Consider the following 19865-nt stretch of genomic DNA (forward strand, 5'->3'; position numbering starts at 1 on the left):
TGGGAATATTTTCAAAACACTTCAATCTTTGCCACTGGCTCTAGTTCCCGCAGATATCCCAGCGTGGGAATCTAATCTCATACATAGAGACAAAAATGTTGCTAGATAGTACTCTCGGAGTAAAAGTGACAACAAAATGCCACAGGCAAGGTAATTATGGATAAAATATAACAATTATTACTATAAAGGATGCATTAGGCGAAATCAAGAGTGTATTACAACGGCAATGCTTTATTCTCAGTCTCGTTATGTGTAAATGGCTTTTTAATAACTTCTTCATAATTGCGAATGGATATAAAAAGACATTTGTAGCTCGCGGTGAGGTAATTAGTTTTGATTTCAGATTCACAGAGATCACTTTTCAGACCATCTTGCGATCTTAGATACCAAAACCCCCATACTGTTGTCATGGCAACGCCGAATGTGATGAGCATATAATATATTCTATGGAAAACCTAAGGAGATTAAGGACTCACAGTTGTAATCAGAAATACAGTTGAACTGAAAGAAGATAGATATATCTCTAAAAATCGGACGACAAAGCATGAAGCTTGAAAACACCTCGGTCGTGGAATTTTCTCATAAATTCTGGTGTCTTTGCAGCACATAGCTAACCCGGTGACCTCCTTGCTCTGACGAAACAATGGCTATTAAATCTTCCGAAAAAGGTTAATATTTAACTTGGGGTAGCTGTGAGCAGAAATGTCTAGCTCTTGTATAATATTGAGGGCCATGAACATGTATATATTTGCTTTCGCTTTTTTAGCCTGTCCTCAAAATAACTGTTTAATTATTCTGAGGAAATCCGCAAGAAAGTCACTTCTGGAATTTTCTTCTCAAATGTGAAAATGAAAACGTAATTGTTGGTGGAATATGAAGTGCGAGTGATCAAGCTCCATTGTTCCCGGCCTCCGTGTTCAGTGTTGAAATATCGGCAGTAGATCACTACCCTGGGGATCGTGTGCTGGAATCCAACGTTTTATAACGAGCTTTGACATACACATCTTACACGCTCACTAGATCTGGTCGTTATTCAGACTGCTTGTCCAACCGTCCAGCTGTCTGCCTAAATTCTCTCTCTCTCTCTCTCTCTACAGCGTCCCCTTTCAATTTTCTCCTTTCCTGCTCTCCATCTCTCTGGAAAGGCGCTGTACGCGTAGACGTACATGTATGTAATTGTAAAGACACATACAAACAAGGGCAGGTGAAATATCTGAATGCTAAAAACACAGGGTGTTCATTTCAATTTAAGAATAACGCTTCCCTCGCCGAAGTATATTCATGTATGAATCACAAGAAGCAGCGCCGCTAACGTATTTTTCAATTTCCATTCCATTATTTATCGTTTCTCGTTCCTGAGATTAAGTCACGCTTTTTTATCATTACTTGTCTGTGAAAGAGAATCGCTTGAGAAGCAGAGAGGATCTTAACACTGTGTAATACTTGGCTGGGTTGTCAAGATGTAAAAGGTAGACTTGTATGAAAGGGGATGGTTGGAGTTGGGGAGAGGGGGGGTATTTAGTGGACCAGCGGTACAATGTACCCCTAGAAGACCTGGGCCCTGGGCAGCAGGGGGGGGGGGTGAGGGGGTCTGGAGGGCAGGAAGAGGATGAGAGGGGACAACTGCTGCAGAGATTTTTGAAAAAGAAACACAAAACGCAAAAATTAAGAAAACAGCTAGAATGGAATTCTGGTCACGAAACTCTCAACACTGAAAAAAAGAAGGAAAAAATTCACGCGGATATTGGTTTGAATATAACCCATGTTTAAGGAGAACCTTGTCCTCAAAATATAGCCAACGAAACGCATGCGTCACTGTCTAGCAGTTAAAAAGAGGTATTGTTGTATGTATCAGACTACGAGGCACAAAATTAACAAACATAGTGATTTTGGTAACGAAAACGGAGCATGATATTCCACAGAATATTGCATTTTAGCCTTTTAAAATAGCATTTATTTCAAATGTCAGCCCTATTGTAAGCAAAATAGTATTTGTAAAGAAAACAAGGGATGAAATCAATAGCAGACGAAACATAATTTAACATAATTAACCATGTTCTTGCTATCAACCAAAGAAACAGACGATCCACGTCGCTCATTCCAATATGACATACACCCTGTGTTTGAGACTGTCCACTGTTGACGGCAGAGGACGCTCACCAAATTGTCTGAACTTCAGGGTAGCACCTGAAATTAATGTTCTTTCCACGAACCCGTCAAGTAAACCGAAACTATGACGTTAATTTCACCAAAACGTTAACATTTCAAGCACAGTTGAACTGATATGTAGGCTATAATATTGAACATTAGAATGTTCTTTAATATTACATAATACATTTCGGGGGCCCTCTACGTGGGGTTCTCTGCCAGATCCCAGCTTAATTATGACGTCAAACCTTCTATCTAGAGACTACAGAAATGTACACAACCAATAAACACCCAGAGAAATATCCGTGAATTGAAGTGAAAAATAAAACCCTGTGACCCTGTTCGCGGCGTCTTTATGGAGGTGAAGGTATATAAAAAACACTTATATTTATGCACCCCGATCACGGGCACCTACATCATAGACCTAGTGAATGAAGCTCATGTTACAACTGCTTTATCTCAAACATCTTCCCAGCATCCTGTTAGCTGCGAAGAACTTGAGAACTACCAGATGTAGAAAGCTCATGCACCCTGATTATAAAAAAATACTGAACACTCGATCACTTCCGTCTTTAACAGTGAAGCTCGGTTTCCAGTTCCTCTGAAACGCAGGGTGATCACCTGGCCTCTGAGATATCCCCGGATTAACAACACTACTTTTGAGTTAAAACTGTGTGTCATATTTTGATAATTCAGCTTATTCCTAGCACAACTTAATCCCACGCAAGCCCACTAATTCAGCTTAAATTGCCTTGCTGTCGAAGTCTTAGAAATCATGGGTTCCTTGCTGTAGGATGAGGCACTCACTATTCAATATGTTATATGTTCTCGCGAACTGAACAGCGATCATTTGGTGACTTTCTGAAAATATTCTTATGATATTAAGGATAATAACCAAAAAACTATACAAGTAACTAAGTCTACATCACAGACTGGTATATAAGTATATTGAACAAGCGGCCCACTTCTTACTTGACCTTGTAAAGACCACCCCTTTTTTCTGACCAGCACTACATCTTTACATAGAATAATATACCTAGATTTTCGGACATCCCACCACCAATGGGCATTCATTCAAGAGGGAATGTTTCTAGAAATATTAGCCATGTAACGCCTGCTTTTAATATCATAGTCTGCGTCTGACATTAACGGGGAAGGTTAAAGTCGACCGGCGTTCCTTCATTGTGGTAGGCGCACAAAGCGTTTGGGTATCCTGTTTGTTGTCTCTGGCGTATCTCTCCCAAGGCACAAACGCTAAGACATTTATCAGCAAGCAGTAACTGGGGGCATTCTACACATATACACGTTTAACTGAGAATATAAAACTTACGTTATAATTCTCCCCGCGATATTCTAAGCTCAGTGTTCTAACAATCCAGCTGCTCTTTCTTCCTAGAATCCAAGATGGTGCGTTGATTAATATGCCGACCTCAACGGCCTTATCCCATTTACTGGTTCGCAAACACCATTTGGGGGAGAAACAGAGGCAGATGTTCTCTCAGCACGCGCCGCGGGCCCTGTTACTAGAACTCTTAGCGACTTAATGCCCCGTAAAACATCCTTGATTAACTGCCAGATGTTAACCTTTTACTGCTTCACACATTAACCACATGATAATGACGTAATATGCGTCTGTCCTTATTTTAGGGAAATATTCTAATGTGTCTGACATCACTTCCTGATGAAATCGTCAAGCATGCAAGTTGGCGTTAAAATAATTCGCGTAAATTATATTCTTATCTATTATTTGTTTTTAAAAAGTTTCAGGACACCGCTTTTATTAAGTACAGGGTGTCTCATCATAATTTAGACCCACTAACATGACGATGATTTATTATTAAGACAAGAAACTGAGACAATATTACAAGTCTTTGAAGTTGGTATTATAACGTTAAAAAAGAACATTGATTTGATGTCTCCAGCTCAAAGAATGTATTTTTTACAGCATGTGTACTAAAAAGACCAAAATCTCGCTGATGACACGTTTGAATTCGACGAGCGAGGTTGTCAATCGCCCTGACAGTATTCTTTCGGTATGACACGTTTATTTTTGGTGAGTCGTTTATTCTTGGTGAGTCGTTTATTTTTGGTGAGTCGTTTCTCAATGAAAAAAAACAAAGGCGTTGTTTTGTTTTGCGCCAGCTGTGCATGGTGTGAAACAGATTCCTCAGCTATTTTTGTAAACATAGTGAATGTTATTACACACTGAAGTAAATAAATAAGATACTTGTTGCAATAACAGAACTTGAGGTTTCAGTCGTTTTTATTTTGTTTTTTCTTTTCCTGTGAATTTTTTGGACCCAAGAAAAGACAAGAACAAAAAGATGTGGTGGAAATATTTTACCGCAGGTAACTCCACCTTGGCAAACCTTCAAACCAACAAGAGCCGTCAATGGGGACCACAGATGTACGGCACTTTAAAACGCTCTGAAGTATTTTGTTTTCTGTTATAAAAGACCCGCAGGGTAAATGTATGTCTCACACGATGTACAAATTGTTTTGTATTTACTGTCCTTGCTAAAATGCACTTAACGTTAAAAGTGTCAGTAAAGCAGGTGACCGCTAACCTTGGGCTCGTCATGGCGCCTCTAAGCATTCGATCACGTGATGGTCTAAACAATGTCGTCTGGTAAAAACCTAATCTTCAACTCTAACAACGTAATAATCATCAACGTGACGAAGTGATTAATTATTTCGGCATCTTTAATTTAATTTAAAGATATTGACGATGAGCCGCAAATAGGCTTTTCTACGATTTGTTTTCAGGAATGTCGGATTTACGTGACGCCGTTGCCAGCCATTTCACACGTCACTAAGGGTTCATTCCCAGTTAAACCATCGATCCACGTAGATCGATCCAACTCTGCGGGGAGTCTCGCTGAATGCAATCAGATTAACAGGTGAACACGCCTCTTTCTGACGTTGAGTAGAATACAGAAAAGCTGGTGGTTATAAACAAGATGAGGCGTGTTAATTTGTTGATCTGATTGCATTTAGCAAGAGTCCCTGTAGAATTGAATCAATCTTTGTGGAATGCCAATTCCGTTGGAAATGAGTCCCAACTTTCATTTGTTTGTGTATTCCTATGTCTCGCATCACGTTGCCAGCCTCACATAGGCGCCTACTAAATCCTCGGCAAATGCTTCCATTTTAGAGGGTCCCATTAGGAATTTTATTTACCCATGAAAGCCACTTTTTATTTCCCGAGATGTATGAAACGTTTATATTATTTAGTGTGATCCGTGAAGCACCCAATTCCGCAACTCGTGAATGCGACTTTCATTATTCGACCGTCGTGAAACGAAGTTTTTATACCCTGTGTTTCGTGATTATTGCATTATCAGTAAGATAGAAATAAAGTTTAAAGTACTTATATTTGTGAATTAATGAAATTTTTCCCGTGAACTGTGATCGCTATCCCCCAATGGGACCCTCTTTTTTTGTGAGAGGCAAATAATTATCCAAAGCTTTTAGCTGTTTTCTGTCAGCTTAAAAAACAACACTTTGTAGCAGGCAATAAAAAGGTTATAAAACAGACCCCAGTATGCGTCATAATGCTTGAGGGCAATATGTGAGAGCTAGGCTTTTAAATGGCAAATATAACTTTCACTGGAGACATTAACTATTTCTCCTGTATAACCTATTTAAACCGTATTATTATTATTATTATTATTATTATTATTATTATTATTATTATAATTATTATTTTAAAATAACGTTATTAAATAAAGTTATTAAAATAACTATAAAATAAGCAATACTAAATCATAATCTAGTCATTAAAGTTACAGTAGCTCAGTCAAGATATTGCTTCATTTAAGACATCTATAACATGGTATAGTGTTATACAATTTATCCCTGTCTATAAAGTAAAATCACAATCTCGGAAGAGAAGCCAAAATTAGAAACAAAAGTCTCCTTGAAGTGATAAATTTAATAATGAATGTCCACCCCTTTTGGAAGACCCGGTGACGACTCTAAAATTGTAGATTTATTAATCTGACCTCATTAATTTCCATCTGGCTCTTTTGATCTCTTCCACCAAAAACAGTCGCCACACCTGAGATAATTTCGTTATTTTAAACCAGTCCCAGGTCCAAGCGTTATGTAGCCTTCCAACCGGAGAATATATACACATTCAGGGCAACAGTAACAAATATTATTTAGCTTTATTGATCGTCCTGTTATATCGGACAGATACATTTACGCTTACTAATAGTTTTACGGCACGCAGGAATCAGTACGATTCCATATAAAAAATGGGCCTCTAAAGTAGAGAGAGAGAGAGAGACCCCGGGAGACCGTCACGTCTGTTCCTGCCTGCCTGACAGCCTGTAGCCCGTATGAGAGGAATGAAGACTACCTGAAACACAATTTTATCTGCTGTGTGTTTTCAAGCCGCTGTTCTCTCAAAAATTAGTAACCAAACAAGGTTACACATCAAATGAATTGGTTTCGTAGCATAAGTTGGTTATGCAAGGACGAGCACCCGTAAACATGGTTAATTCTGGTTGTGGATAAACAATAACTTTAATAGAATTGTTAGGTGAAACTCCCACACCCATACAGCGTTGATCAAATTGGTTGTCCTACCCTCGTGATATTGATTTTTTATAATGCCCTAGTTTTAAAAGGTACATGTATGATAATGTTTTATATTCATTCTTTATATTCATAAACATTTGACCTAGGTTAAATATGGAAGCTACAAATATAAGCTAGGGGAATAAGGGGGTATGCCAGTAGACGTTGCTAGCTTGGCTATAAAATTGGTGCTGTTGCCTTGATATAAAGCGGACTGTTGTGGTAGATGAGATCTGACTTCCACCAACCTTCAGCTGGCACCATGCCAGGACCGGCTGCCATTGGACCTAGGGGACCAGGGCCCTTAACTCGAAAACATCGCGTGTTGCGAATAGCGATATCACATAGAGGCTACAGTGTATTATATAGGACGAGTATGGGCGAGTTATGGAATCGAGACGCTTGCGCTCGGTCGCAATGCGCGATGCTTTCCAGTTACAGAGCCCAGGTAGCTGCTTTCAATGAAATGGGCCGCAGGAAATCCATTGCCAGAAGGCTTGACATTTCAAGGCGAACTGTTATTACAGTACTCCAGAGGACAGATGCAACCGAAAGTGTAGCTCCTGACAAATTTCGAAGGACGATCCAGTGTCAGATTAAGGGGATGCCAGGGGTGGTCCTGACCCCCCTGCAATTTCTAAAAAAAATCACACCAATGGTCTCCTCTTGAAATAAGAAAGACTAGCTGAATCATAGTTCTAAACCGTACTAAATGGCAAATTCACCCTCTAACATACCAAAATGTTTCGAGCCCCTTCGGCGGGCCCCAAACCCCGCGCCAAACGGAGGGGGGAGGGTCGGCTTCGCATCCGAAGATCCATCTTCAAATAGTCCTGGATCCACCCCTGCGACCTCATGCCACTGGCATCCGTACTGGTCGTATCATCAACGGCTTACGGGGGTATACCGAGATATCTTACCAAACCATTGGATCCCATTGTTAATTATATTCCAGGATAACTGTCGATTGCAGGATGACATTGAGGACATTCAGAACAGCGGACTTACAGACTAACGGGTCAAATATGGCCGACCCGCTTGAATGCTTGTTGCTTAATCCCCACGGTGAATCTATTTAGTGTCTAATCGGAAATTAAGCAGCAAGTTTTGAAGTCGGTCGCCATATTTGATACGCGGATCTGTTAGACCGCATTCTCAACGAATTGAGCCAGGCTTTACAAATCCTGAGAACTAAAAATGGCGGACGTACATGAAAGAAAAACCGCCTAATCTTTTAATAGTCTCTCCGCCTCTCACACTCCTCCCCACACGTCGTCCCTGCTGGGTACAGTAATTAAATCTCGGCTCCGTTCGCCATGTGGAAGCTATCTGAGAAAAAGAAATGAATTGGCTCGTAGAGCAGCTATGAATCGGGCTCAAAATCGTAAAAACACCCACCCCCCTTCCAGTTCGATCAGGCGTAGGGAACAAGGCCAGCATCAGCATCAGAACGAACTGCGCCCTCTGACGAGACTGCATACGCAAAAATTCTGCCCTCCTCCTCCTCCGTCTACTGGGGCTGGGTATCTCTGTGAATATCTCCGTGAATATCTCTGGTGATATTATCTCCGTAGGTAGTCGATTCATTGCTGCTCTACGGGCCAATTCATTCCTTTTTCGTCTCTGTTTTGAAAGATAATAGAACAGAAGAGCTTTTTTCCTTCGATCGCCTTTAGCCGCCATGCTTTCTTCACCACGAGTTTAACTGATGAGCATGCGCACTTAATATTTCTCAGGTAGCTTCCGCATGGCGAACGGAGCCGAGATTTAATTACTGTACCCCGCAGGGACGACGTGTGGGGAGGCGTGTGAGAGGCGGAGAGACTATTAAAAGATTAGGCGGTTTTTCTTTCATGTACGTCCGCCATTTTTAGTTCTCAGGATTTGTAAAGCCTGGCTCAATTCGTTGAGAAAGTCAGCTGTTCTGAATGCGCCCAATGTTACCCCCTGTGCTTCCCACTATCAATATCCCTTCTATAAACTCTGAACTGTTCATTGTGTGTTTACTGTCGTGTGAAGGAATAATCATATGTTACCGAAAACAAACTTTAAAACACGGTGTTATTATTATTATTATTGTTATTTATCGTGAAGGATTTTTTCTTTGTGTAAATCCTCACTTGAATGTATTGATAAAAACTGAACATAATATCAGTACTATTTTTCATTATGGTACCCGCAGAAATGAAAAAAAAAAAAACAACATAATTTATATATATATATATATATATATATATATATATATATATATATATATATATATATATATATGTGTGTGTGAGAGAGAGAGAGAGAGAGAGAGAGAGAGAGAGAGAGAGATGTGCAATTAAATCTCCTTGAATAGGGCCTAATAATCATCTTTACAAATACTCCATAACACCAAATCAACGATGCGACGTCTCCACTTTAGTTTAAAGCAATAAAAATGTTTTTCTTAATGACCGCTCAATCCGTAACAGAAAAATGACAAAAACTGCTATGAGCATTCTTTAAAATAAAAATTCTCAGTTATTTCAAGAATTTGTAATTATACATGTATGATAACCTCAGTTCCAACACAATCTCTCAAATGCTATAAATTAGCCAATTTATATCCCTATCTTGCCACTTGACAGTTCAAATTTACCAACTATAAGTAAATATAAAGCGGCCTTGGGAGCTGCGGCCAATGGTCAAATCACAGCACAAATCCGGCCAATCTTTGTTGATTCCTGTATCTTATCAGCCCTGCCGAGGGCAAACCTGCGCCACTATTTACCCGGTTTACTGGCACAGTCTGATACAATGTGTCAACATCAAAGGGAAAGGCACACCGTTTGACCTAGTTTTCACCGCGTGTTGGGAACAGATCCAGTAATAATAAGCCATATAGACCATTCAGTCGTCAGTTTTTCAAGAGCAATGGTTTCGCAACAGACAACTTAAGTTCTGTTTAATATACAGTAGGGCCTACATGACTTGTTCTGGACTATCTTACACATCAATTATAATATAATATGATATTTAAAATCTTACAAATACAGTTTTATTGTTTGAGTTCCCCCCTCCTATCCACAAGTCTGCAATCATCATTCCCTGTCCCTTAGTAGCCTACATAATATAACGACCATATAACTTCTGACTCGCTTGAATCAGGGCGACCCGACAGGTGACTTTCCTTATCTCGGTTTATAAAAAGACATTCTCCCAATAACTACATGTTAAAAATTTAATATATCTGTGACTGAGCTTGACCAACAATAATTTTTAGGAACCTTTTTTTTCTTTTAATCCTACCTCTCTTCCTATAAAACCTTGCTTTGCTTCTGTTGTTGTTGTTGTTGCAATGTTCAACATTGTGGATTTCCACCCCCTATTTTAAGATCGAAAAAGTCTAAGTACCGATCCTGAAATGTAGCTGCTTTACTCATTTAACATCACATGGTAAAAAATTGACCATGTTTAACATGGTATAACATGGTAAGCTGACAGCATCTTCGGAAAATTTAAACCATCATTGGGCATTATGGTGGACAACCATGACATGCTCATGTTAACCATCCATGGAAAACCTATGTACCAGTACCAAAATTTGGGCAGAACAGTCGTTTTCTTTTATCACAATTCAAGTAGGCCTACCGATTCAAAAAGGTGGTTAACTACGGTCTCTTTCTTATATACATTTCTTTTATCATTTCACTGACTTCAGAACTTCAGCAAAGCTTTGAAGGCAAACTTTATTTAAAATCTGGTAACCCCGTGTTGCGTTCACGACCACCATCTCTTCTCTTCGCCCCCCCTCTCTCCCCCACCATACACCCCCTTGCAGCCTTCCACCCGAAGTTCATTATGCTACATGATAACCCAAATTTGGTGACACATTTCATTGAACATTACTCGTAATCAATTGTCACAGTTGTTGATAAGATGGTATATTAATGGAATTATATCAAAGATTACACTCCTGTTCACAGGGATGGAAATATGATTAAATGACGGTCGCAACAAGACAGAATAAAATATTATTTGATGCAATGATGATGTATATTAAGTAATCAGAAATCAGCAATAACTACCATCATTTCAATTTGTAATGATAAAAAACATCAGTCATGAGGCCTAACGCTTTGATAGTTGTACACAGCAGGATAAAAGAGACAGTGTTATAAATTATGCATAATAAAAGTATGTTACAAAGCTATTCTGATTGAAATGTAGTCTTTTGAAATTCAATACGTCCAACAAAGCCGCTTCTATAACGTGTTCGGGTCTAATATTGATAAGTGGTGGATGTAAGGCGACAGTATTGTGTTTTACTTTGGTTGTTATATGAGATAGAAATTACAAAACTTTATGTTCTTTCATACTCTGTATTTTTCTGCTTTCCAGTTTCATTCTCTCCATTTTTCTCTCTGTCCTGTTCAATATCTAACGGTGTTCTCGCCGTTTACATTACATTACATGTCTCTGGCTAAGCATCGTGCATAACAAGAACATGGCAATCAAGACAACAGAAACTCGCCGCTCCATTCAAATTCATGGCTGTCAATTGCCAACATTGCAGATGGGATAAAATCTCTTTGACTATGTCCCCATACCTAGATCGATCTAACAGGTTCGATCCATCTCCGAGGGTTTTCTGCCCAAATTGCTTTCAGCTTAAGCGGCCTAGATGTCTGGCACACCTACTGAAGCTGCTAAACGATGGTTTATTACCCCCTAGCAGCTGCAGTAGGTGAGACAGACATCATAGCCGCTTTCCTTGATTGCAATTTAGCGAGAATCCCATAGGAAATAGATCTTAGGGTCTGGGAATGGTCCATTGAATAGTATAACTCATGAGGCAGTTAGATAAAACTGACTTGCACGTACGTGTACTGTGTCATTTGTTCCAGATACCAGTGAATGCCGTGCTCTTTGTTGTTCCATAATATATTACCAAGTTGATCTCGTTCATAAGGACTCATATTTTTCACAGAGATTAACAAATGCCTCCTGTACCACGAATGTTTAGAACGCTATTTCTAGAGATCAAAGATATTAAAACACGCAGGATAAATTACAGGATATATTAAGTGTGATTGTTCAGCAGTGAAACAATGTCTGTATAGTAACAGTTCACCAAATTACACCTGCAAGCAGCTCCTTGGGAAAACATGATTTGGTTCCGTGTTTAACTGGAACAAAACTTTGCCTGTTATTGTAGAGATAACTGTCAAAAGCTTCTGCTAATACAGGTGCTGTTGTATTTGAAGAGTGTCTACATGTGTTCCGCGTGTCAAGTAGGAGATATTGAGATACTTCAGAAATAAAAATGTATTGCTTCATAAAGTGACTTGTTTTCCCTCTTCTAACCCCTTCCTTGCTTCCTTCATCCATTTTCATTTTTGGTTTTTTGAGAAGGTGTGTGTGTGTGTGGGGGGGGGGGGGGGGGGGGAGAGAGAGAGAGGAGGGATTCAGCCCATATCACCACGGCGACGCCACCTAAATAATCCAAGTTCATGTAGTACATGTAACATGGCGGAAGGTCTTAAAAAACACCTTGACTCTGAAGTTGCGTCAACAGTCGAACTGGCCATAAATGAACGTAAGGGACCATGCCCAGACCCTATCTGTGGATCGATCTTTCACCAAGAGGATTCTCGAAAAATTGCAATCAACTTAAGCGGCTTATACGTGTGTCATGCCTACTGAAGCTGCTGTGGGTAATTAAGTATCTTTTAGCAGCTTCAGCAGGCATGACAAACATTAAGCCGCTTAAGCTGAAAGCAATTTAGCGAGTAACCCTCGGATATGGTTCGATCCTGTTAGATCGATCGTGGAATGGGAAACCAGTCTTATAAGCTACGTACGTCTCTGTCTTAATCCCTGTTTTGAACTAAATGTTCTTGTTTTTCTTCAATGCAAACTATTTTACCGATCACGCCCTGTTGTCAAGTAGAGCCTTTAATGAATACAAACTGGATCTATCACATGGTATCAGTTAATGTCTGCCAAGGGCGAGATAGCGTTCCATAAAACTTACCACTTATGTTGTGCTGAATTTAATAAAATGTGCCTTGTCATAATATGAGATAAAACAACGGGGTGGAATGGGGGCGGTGGCTGGTATTGAAGAAAAAACAGGTTTTCTCCTTTTGGGGTGGTGGCTGTTATTGAAGAAAAACAGCTTATCTTCTTTAGGAGCGGTGGATGTTATTGAAAAAAAAAATGTTATCTTCTGTAGGGGTGGTGGGTGTTATTGAAGAAAAAACAGCTTATCTTCTTTAGGAGCGGTGGATGTTATTGAAAAAAAGGTTATCTTCTGTAGGGGTGGTGGATGTTATTGAAGAAAAAAAGTTATCTTCTGTAGGGGTGGTGGCTATAATTGAAGAAAAAACAGGGTTTCTTCTAGTCGCTGGCTGAAGTAAAAGAAAGAGGTACCTGACGGACTGAGAGAAAGGAAAACCCTAAGACCTTACGAAGACCACATCAAAATACTTAAGATAAATTTCTTGGGGCAATAACTCAACGTTCAATATGACACACAACAGCCAAATTTCGTTACGTTTTAACTCGTAGATTAATTGTTGATCAGTTTTGCACAATCATCGATAACGCGCTGATTAAATAATATTTGGGTTTGCATTTTTGCCCAATATGATAATATTATGCATTATGTTATTAACTTCAACTAACAATCTATCCAACAGTTCCACATGAACATATATACAGTGTATGGTTTTCTAATATATTATAATCCGAAATTGACCCCAAAAACACTGGGAAATCTACGACTATATTGCTCGGTCTCATGCGTAGATCCAGTTTACCGAAAAAATACTTCAGTGTTATATTTTTCTTTGGGGAATTCATGGTTGACGGCAGTTGCAAATAATACAAGGAAATATATGACCAGTAAATGATAAACATAATATGAAAATTAATCTGCACGCGTGAAAGATAATTGAAAAGAAAATGGCAACCGTACAGAGCAAGCTGGTATATCAGCGTCAATGGATTTAATGTAAATTAGTTCCTTCTCCTTATATCTAGTTGAAATAACAATATTAAGGGAACGAGCTTCACAGTTGCCTGACATTCGAAATATCTTAGTCATTTGTACTGACAACCTTGTGTAAAGATAATAAAAAACGTAACAAAATATTGAAAACTAACTGAAAATCAACAGGAGGAAAAACATTGCAACCTACAGTGTATCCTAAACGTTCACTGGTAGTAAAAAATTGAATATCGATATAAGAACAAAATATCGTATAAATATATTATATTCCGTGATAGATTATCTTTTTGTGGCTTCATTCTTCTAATCAAGAAAATAACTATTCAATATGCACACAAATGCCTTTATGTCATCAATCCTCGAAATGGTACAATTACAATCGATCAACTATCCTAGAAGACAATAACTATATAAAAAAAAAAAAAAAAAAAAAAAAAAAAAAACATGTTCACCGTCCATTATTGGAATAGAAAAAAGATACATCGGTAAATGGCATAATGCAAAATGAAAGTAATATATAATAACATAGGCTTACACGCGGAGAAATTCACATTGCAAAGCTAGATATATTATACCACAGAGAAGCTTTAAACCTGACCACATTCATACGTGTCGTCAGACAGCATATAATGTTCATATACATGTACGTATTTTTTCCTTTTCCTATTTACCTTGAGCAAAAGATGTATTTAATCAAAGATAAAATTTCTTTATAGATAGACTCACATGTCTTCGAACCATTCTACACAGTTCCACTTCAAACACTTACCTTGTAGAAGTAGATATTTAATCTTCAGTTGAAATAAATCTTCAAAACCGCTGAGCAAAATGGTGCAACCCATGCAAAGTGGCGCAATAATCCCTCCGCCAAACTACCGGTGCGGTAGCTCCTTCTGGCCTGCAGAGGCCAAGATATCCCCATGTTTGGTTACTGTCCGTCCGCGGCTTTTTTGTTGTTTGCAGTGATTGCAATATGTCTAATTTGATTTACATATACGTAAACATAAGTGCTAACTTATTTCAAATGACACTTTAACCATTTAAATCGCGAATAATATAGCTGTATACCTAGCAGTTTATGGCATATTTCGGTTTACGTATATTGGTGTCAGCACAGGAATAAATTGTTTGCGCATGCGTTATCCAGTCAGGCTAATTATGAATACGACCTTTGGTGGTTTGGACGTAATTTCTTCAAAAAAAAAAAAAAAATGATACAGACTTTTGTAGATACATGAACGATTAAGTGTTTGTCACTTTTTTCCGTTGTGAATAAAACCATATCTTTGACTGAACATTTTCCCCAAGTCATATAATGTACAAATGTAGGTTGAGTTATTTCTCTTTCAACGGACGAAACTGCTGCGCATGCGCAAATGAGTGAAGCTTGTGCTAATATATGGTGCCAGATATTACCAACCCGTTGGTTTCTGTTTCCATTATCATATTATATAGTGTAGCACTCTTAACGACATTCTTGGTATTTACTGACACAGTTTCATTATAAATCCTGGAAATAATATCTCGATCGCAATGTTTTTCTTTTAAAGGCGTAAAACATTAAAAATTCGCCCGTCCTGACCTAGATTCAGCTTGGACAAGTAACACGTAACGCGGCGTTTATCAAAGGTGGAATAGGTCAGACATGGGTGATTAACAGTAGCGATCTATACAGAGTGTACAAAGATGTTGATAACTCCATTTATAAGGTTGAATAAATAACGTCTATAAATCATTCTTTGTCCAGGGTGGATCTAAAATTTCACTTGGGGTGCGTGCAAGGATAAAAACACCTTTTTAGAAGACAACAAGGCATTTTAATCAAATTATGTTTGGCGCCATGGATGGCTAATTGCTCGATTTTGCCATGTTTCTCTCTTTTTTGTTAATAATTATTCATTTCATGTGGTCGGGGTGGGCGGGTTTGGGAAAGGTACACCCGAAGAGCTACGTGGATTATCATTCATATAGCTGATAGATTTGCCTTTGAGTTTACTTTACATACACTTGCACTTGTGCTCAAGTGCGAATCTAGGGGTTAGGGGTCCACGGGTTTCTGGAAGCCGGTCAGAATTTTTTACGAATACCTTGACATTCCAATACTAACTGAGACTGCCATAAACAGTAATGCTCTTGTACAGGAGGCAATTAAGGATCTATTTGAATACACAATCCACATTATGCTCACAGTCCAAGCTCATCCGAAATCCCCTCATTACTCTATCTATAAAAAATTGTAATCTTTTTCGTCCTATTTTATAGAATACTCATAACCCTGTTTTCAAATAATTACGACATATGCCGGAGACAGTTTACGGCGTGACGTACACATTGCATTGGCCGACTCAGCATTGGCTGCATTCACTATCTCAATCGGAGCACAATGGCACAATGGCATGATTGTTGTAACAATGACTGTGCTTACTTCATTGCGATAGTGAAGCAAAATGCCAGAATTAAAACCAGCACAAAATGTTAAAATGCATCCCAAGAGCACAATCACTGGATCTGTACTGTGCATACTTTTCGTGCAGCTGCTGACCGGCGTAACGTGGCAGAAAGTCCCCCATGGTGGAGAATCCTCTTCCCATTCATTTGTACAGATTACCCTCGCCCTAGACTTTAACCCACTTAGGTCAGACTAACCCTAACCATTATAACTATATGGAGGGCGGACTTTCTGTTACACGAACCCTCAGTTTTGATACACCGGAAAGGGAACAACTTGTATTGTCTCCGTATGTCTGTCAGGACGGTTATGCAAATGTCATCTGAGTTCTGTTAGTAGGCGTACCGGTATACTCCTATTTTTATGTATATAGGGACCATTCACAGAACTCACCGTACTAAAAAGGGGATTTTCGCTAAATTGCAATCAAAGTAAGCAGCTTAGATGTCTGTCACGCCTACTGCTGCTGCTAGAGGGTAATTAATTATCGTTAACAGCTTCAGTAGGCGTGCCAGATATCTAAGCCGCTGAAACTGAAAGCAATTTAGCGAGAAACCCCTCGGAGATGGCTCGATCCTTTTAGACCGATCTAGGTATGGGAACCCAGTCTTAAATTTTTGTTAACTTTGGGAAATGTTAGAACACAAAACTTTTAAATGGTAAAGATTGACTTCCAGCATTTAACGTAAGAAAATTATATAATTTAATTGCATAAATGCATTCGATGTTTTTGCAGTTTACCCATACAGGAAGCTTTTCTACCAACCTTCCCACTGTATTAAAAAGGTATGTGGTCTCAAGCAGATACGACACGGATACAAAAGTTGAAAAAACTTGACCTGTATGCTAGAGATATATCAAATGAAAAGGATACGATTTCTAAAGGATATCCACATTTCGACCATTCTGTTACTAGTAGTTTGACGCATCTGCTTTAAAATTCAGAGACACTTAATATGTAATACATCATTATACATGTATATACATGTACCTAAAGGTATTATGTCATCGCGATGATATACACTTTATTAGGTTTTAAGGATGTTTTTGGTGAAAGACGACTGCTGTATCTGGGTATGTAGGTCAAATGCTACACTGTCACCCTGAAGACGTCTCAGTGACGCTGGAGGTATTCTCTATCGCCCGGGTGACAGACAGTGTATTATCACAAACCTGGTCCTTGAGGCAAAGTCGTGATTTTTTTTAAAACCAAGATTTGCGTCATTCTCGGAGTATTATATAAAAATCATTCATAGTGTTTTTCTTTTAATTAAATTAACGCTCTTTCAGAAAGTCATTTCCGTCGCCGAATTGCAATGAATGACGTCATGGTCATTATCGAATATGACAAATCAATAACAATAACGAACGTGCACATGCAAGAGCGGATCAGAGAGGGTGAGAAGTGGAGGCGGGGTGACCGCGCCTCCTCGCTTACTTCGAGGTCCCCCTCCCCCCCCCCCCCGACACCCCACCCACCTAATGCACTGACGTCTGCTTCCAACAACTTTGTGCTGACTAAATGTTCGAAAAAAACATAAAAAAGCAGATCCCTGGTGCGCCCCGTACGGCATAGTTACTTCTTACGTCAAACGACGGTGAATCACGTCTTTTGTTTATCGGCACATTTCGAAACCGCAGACGGTCGCCACTTACAGAAAGAATAAATATACCTTGAGTGCTGCACATTTCTCAGTATTGGCTTGCTGCATGTCTTAAATGCTTTTGGTGAAATATTCCACTTTTTTTTTGTAAAATGTCAAGCAGTAGTGAAATGCCTCAAAAGATAAGAAGTTAGTTTTTTTCCTCTAAAATTGCGTTCAATTTTTGGAGACAAACTCAAAATTTGCTCGAAGTAAAGCAGTTTTATTATTGACCTTTTCATGCTGTTAAAATGTTGGCATATCAAAGACACTTCTAGGAGAACTATGCACATGAAATAGATATGTGTAATGGGGAGGGTTGTTTTCTGAAACCCTTTGTCTGGTATTTAAAAAGTAACCTAGGCAATTTTAACCCCAAAGGATCCCCTCTTTGCGTGACGCACAGCCAATAAATACGGGGATTTTATTGTGGTGTCAATCTTTTGTTGAAATGACATCAAATTAATTTCTGCCTAAATGAAAAAAATTTACAAATTCTCTGAAACCGGCATAATTACACTGTGGGAGGAAGGTATAGAGAAAGCCAAGAACAAAAGGATTCTGAGAAACAGAAAACTGATCTAAAAAGAAGTTATATCAGCGAAAAGTGAAGACGATATTTTCCCAACGCATCAATATTTTGTTCCTCGCTACTTCAAACAAAACAAATAAATAATATGACTTATTTCTTATGTAGCACTTGTAAATTAAATCCGATTGGTGTGAAAAGATGAGAAAGTTAACAAGTTGAGGCAAAATTAATTTTGTATAGCAATTTTGCATACAATCACACTCTAATATGCAAAGAAATAAGTCAACGAAGGTATAATTGAATGTACATTGTATAAATGGATTGTATGAATGTATAAATACAGTAGACTCGTAAACAAATACACTAAGAGATAAACGAAGTAAGTTGATGAATGAATATATACAGAGGTACGTTAAAATGAGCTGATATTGATGTCGCAAATCACAAAATAATGACTATGATGGTTAGCATGTGACACAATTTCTTCATCATTCATCTTCTCTTAACTAACGTCACGGGAACATTGCACCAGGAGCTTTGATAAACCTCTGTATCATAACACCCCGCACTATCTTCTTGTTTTGTTGACAAATTGTGTCCAATAATCCTCATTTGAGTCAGAAATGACCTTATTATCACTTCTGTTGTCGCTCTTAGATATTGGAATCAAGGTTTCAAGAGATCGTCTTTCACGCCTGTTGTCTTAAGTCTTTGCATTTTCTTAGTTAAAAGTTTTTACGTCCTTGAGAAACCTTAAATTCCATTTAAGTAAAAAAAGATTATATATCTTACATTAGCTCTAAAATTGCACGAACTGTGCCTTAAAGGGCTATATGTTGCGTGTGACAGTGCCTAGTAAAATAAAATGATTCTCATCCTTAGAGCTGACTTACCAGAACAGGTTCTAATATACTGTTCACAACATTTTCGCCTGCAGTAGGCAACTTTATATCTCACTCGATGAAGAACGTGAAATTTACTCGTAAAACACCGATGCTTTCATGAGCACACTGGGCGTTTTAAGAAAAGGTAATCAACACTTTTTTTTTGTCATATTGAAAATTGTTTTTGTAAATCAACGAAGTGCATTGTGCCCTTCTGAGCAAATCCATGATGTATATTTCAAATATATTGCACGAATGTTTCAAATATAGACGCTTATAACGAACTTGCGTCCACACGCTTTAGCTATTTATTATAAATGATCAACCTCTTTCTGAAATGAATATTGTGAAAAAAGTCTAACGGACTCTTTGCCAGACGAAAGTGACCTTAATTTTAATGACACACTGGTTGGTATTTTAACGTTAAAATGAACAGTTTAACATCTGCATAATATCCCCATTATTTTTCATGACTTGGTTTTAGACAAAATTATTCAAGTATTATTCATAAGTCAATTCTTTGTATCTGTTTGATGTTATATTTACTATTGATTTGATTGCCACAAAATCGATCTCAAAGCCAAACATAACTGTGACAGTCCCATCGATTCCCATGGTTTAATAAAGTGGAATTGAATTTCTT

At 38.5% G+C, this 19865-nt stretch overlaps 1 protein-coding gene across 3 annotated transcripts in view; it reads right to left on the bottom strand.

Annotated features, from left to right (window-relative positions):
- Positions 1-14622, bottom strand: part of LOC106178664 (uncharacterized) — a 28579-nt gene extending 13957 nt beyond the window's left edge. Inside the window, exon 1 of one of the 3 annotated variants that reach the window (XM_086997358.1) lies at positions 14484-14622. The gene's annotated coding sequence lies outside the window, so the exon portion shown is untranslated. Of the gene's footprint in view, positions 1-3478; positions 3747-14483 lie in introns of those variants that run through there. The other 2 variants (XM_086997360.1, XM_013561945.2) reach the window with 2 other exon arrangements.
- Between the last annotated feature and the right edge of the window lie 5243 nt (positions 14623-19865).

Source organism: Lingula anatina, chromosome 10 (assembly GCF_051362555.1).
Source record: "Lingula anatina isolate TDL-2025a chromosome 10, LinAna3.0, whole genome shotgun sequence".
Classification (NCBI taxonomy): Eukaryota; Metazoa; Brachiopoda; class Lingulata; order Lingulida; family Lingulidae; genus Lingula; species Lingula anatina.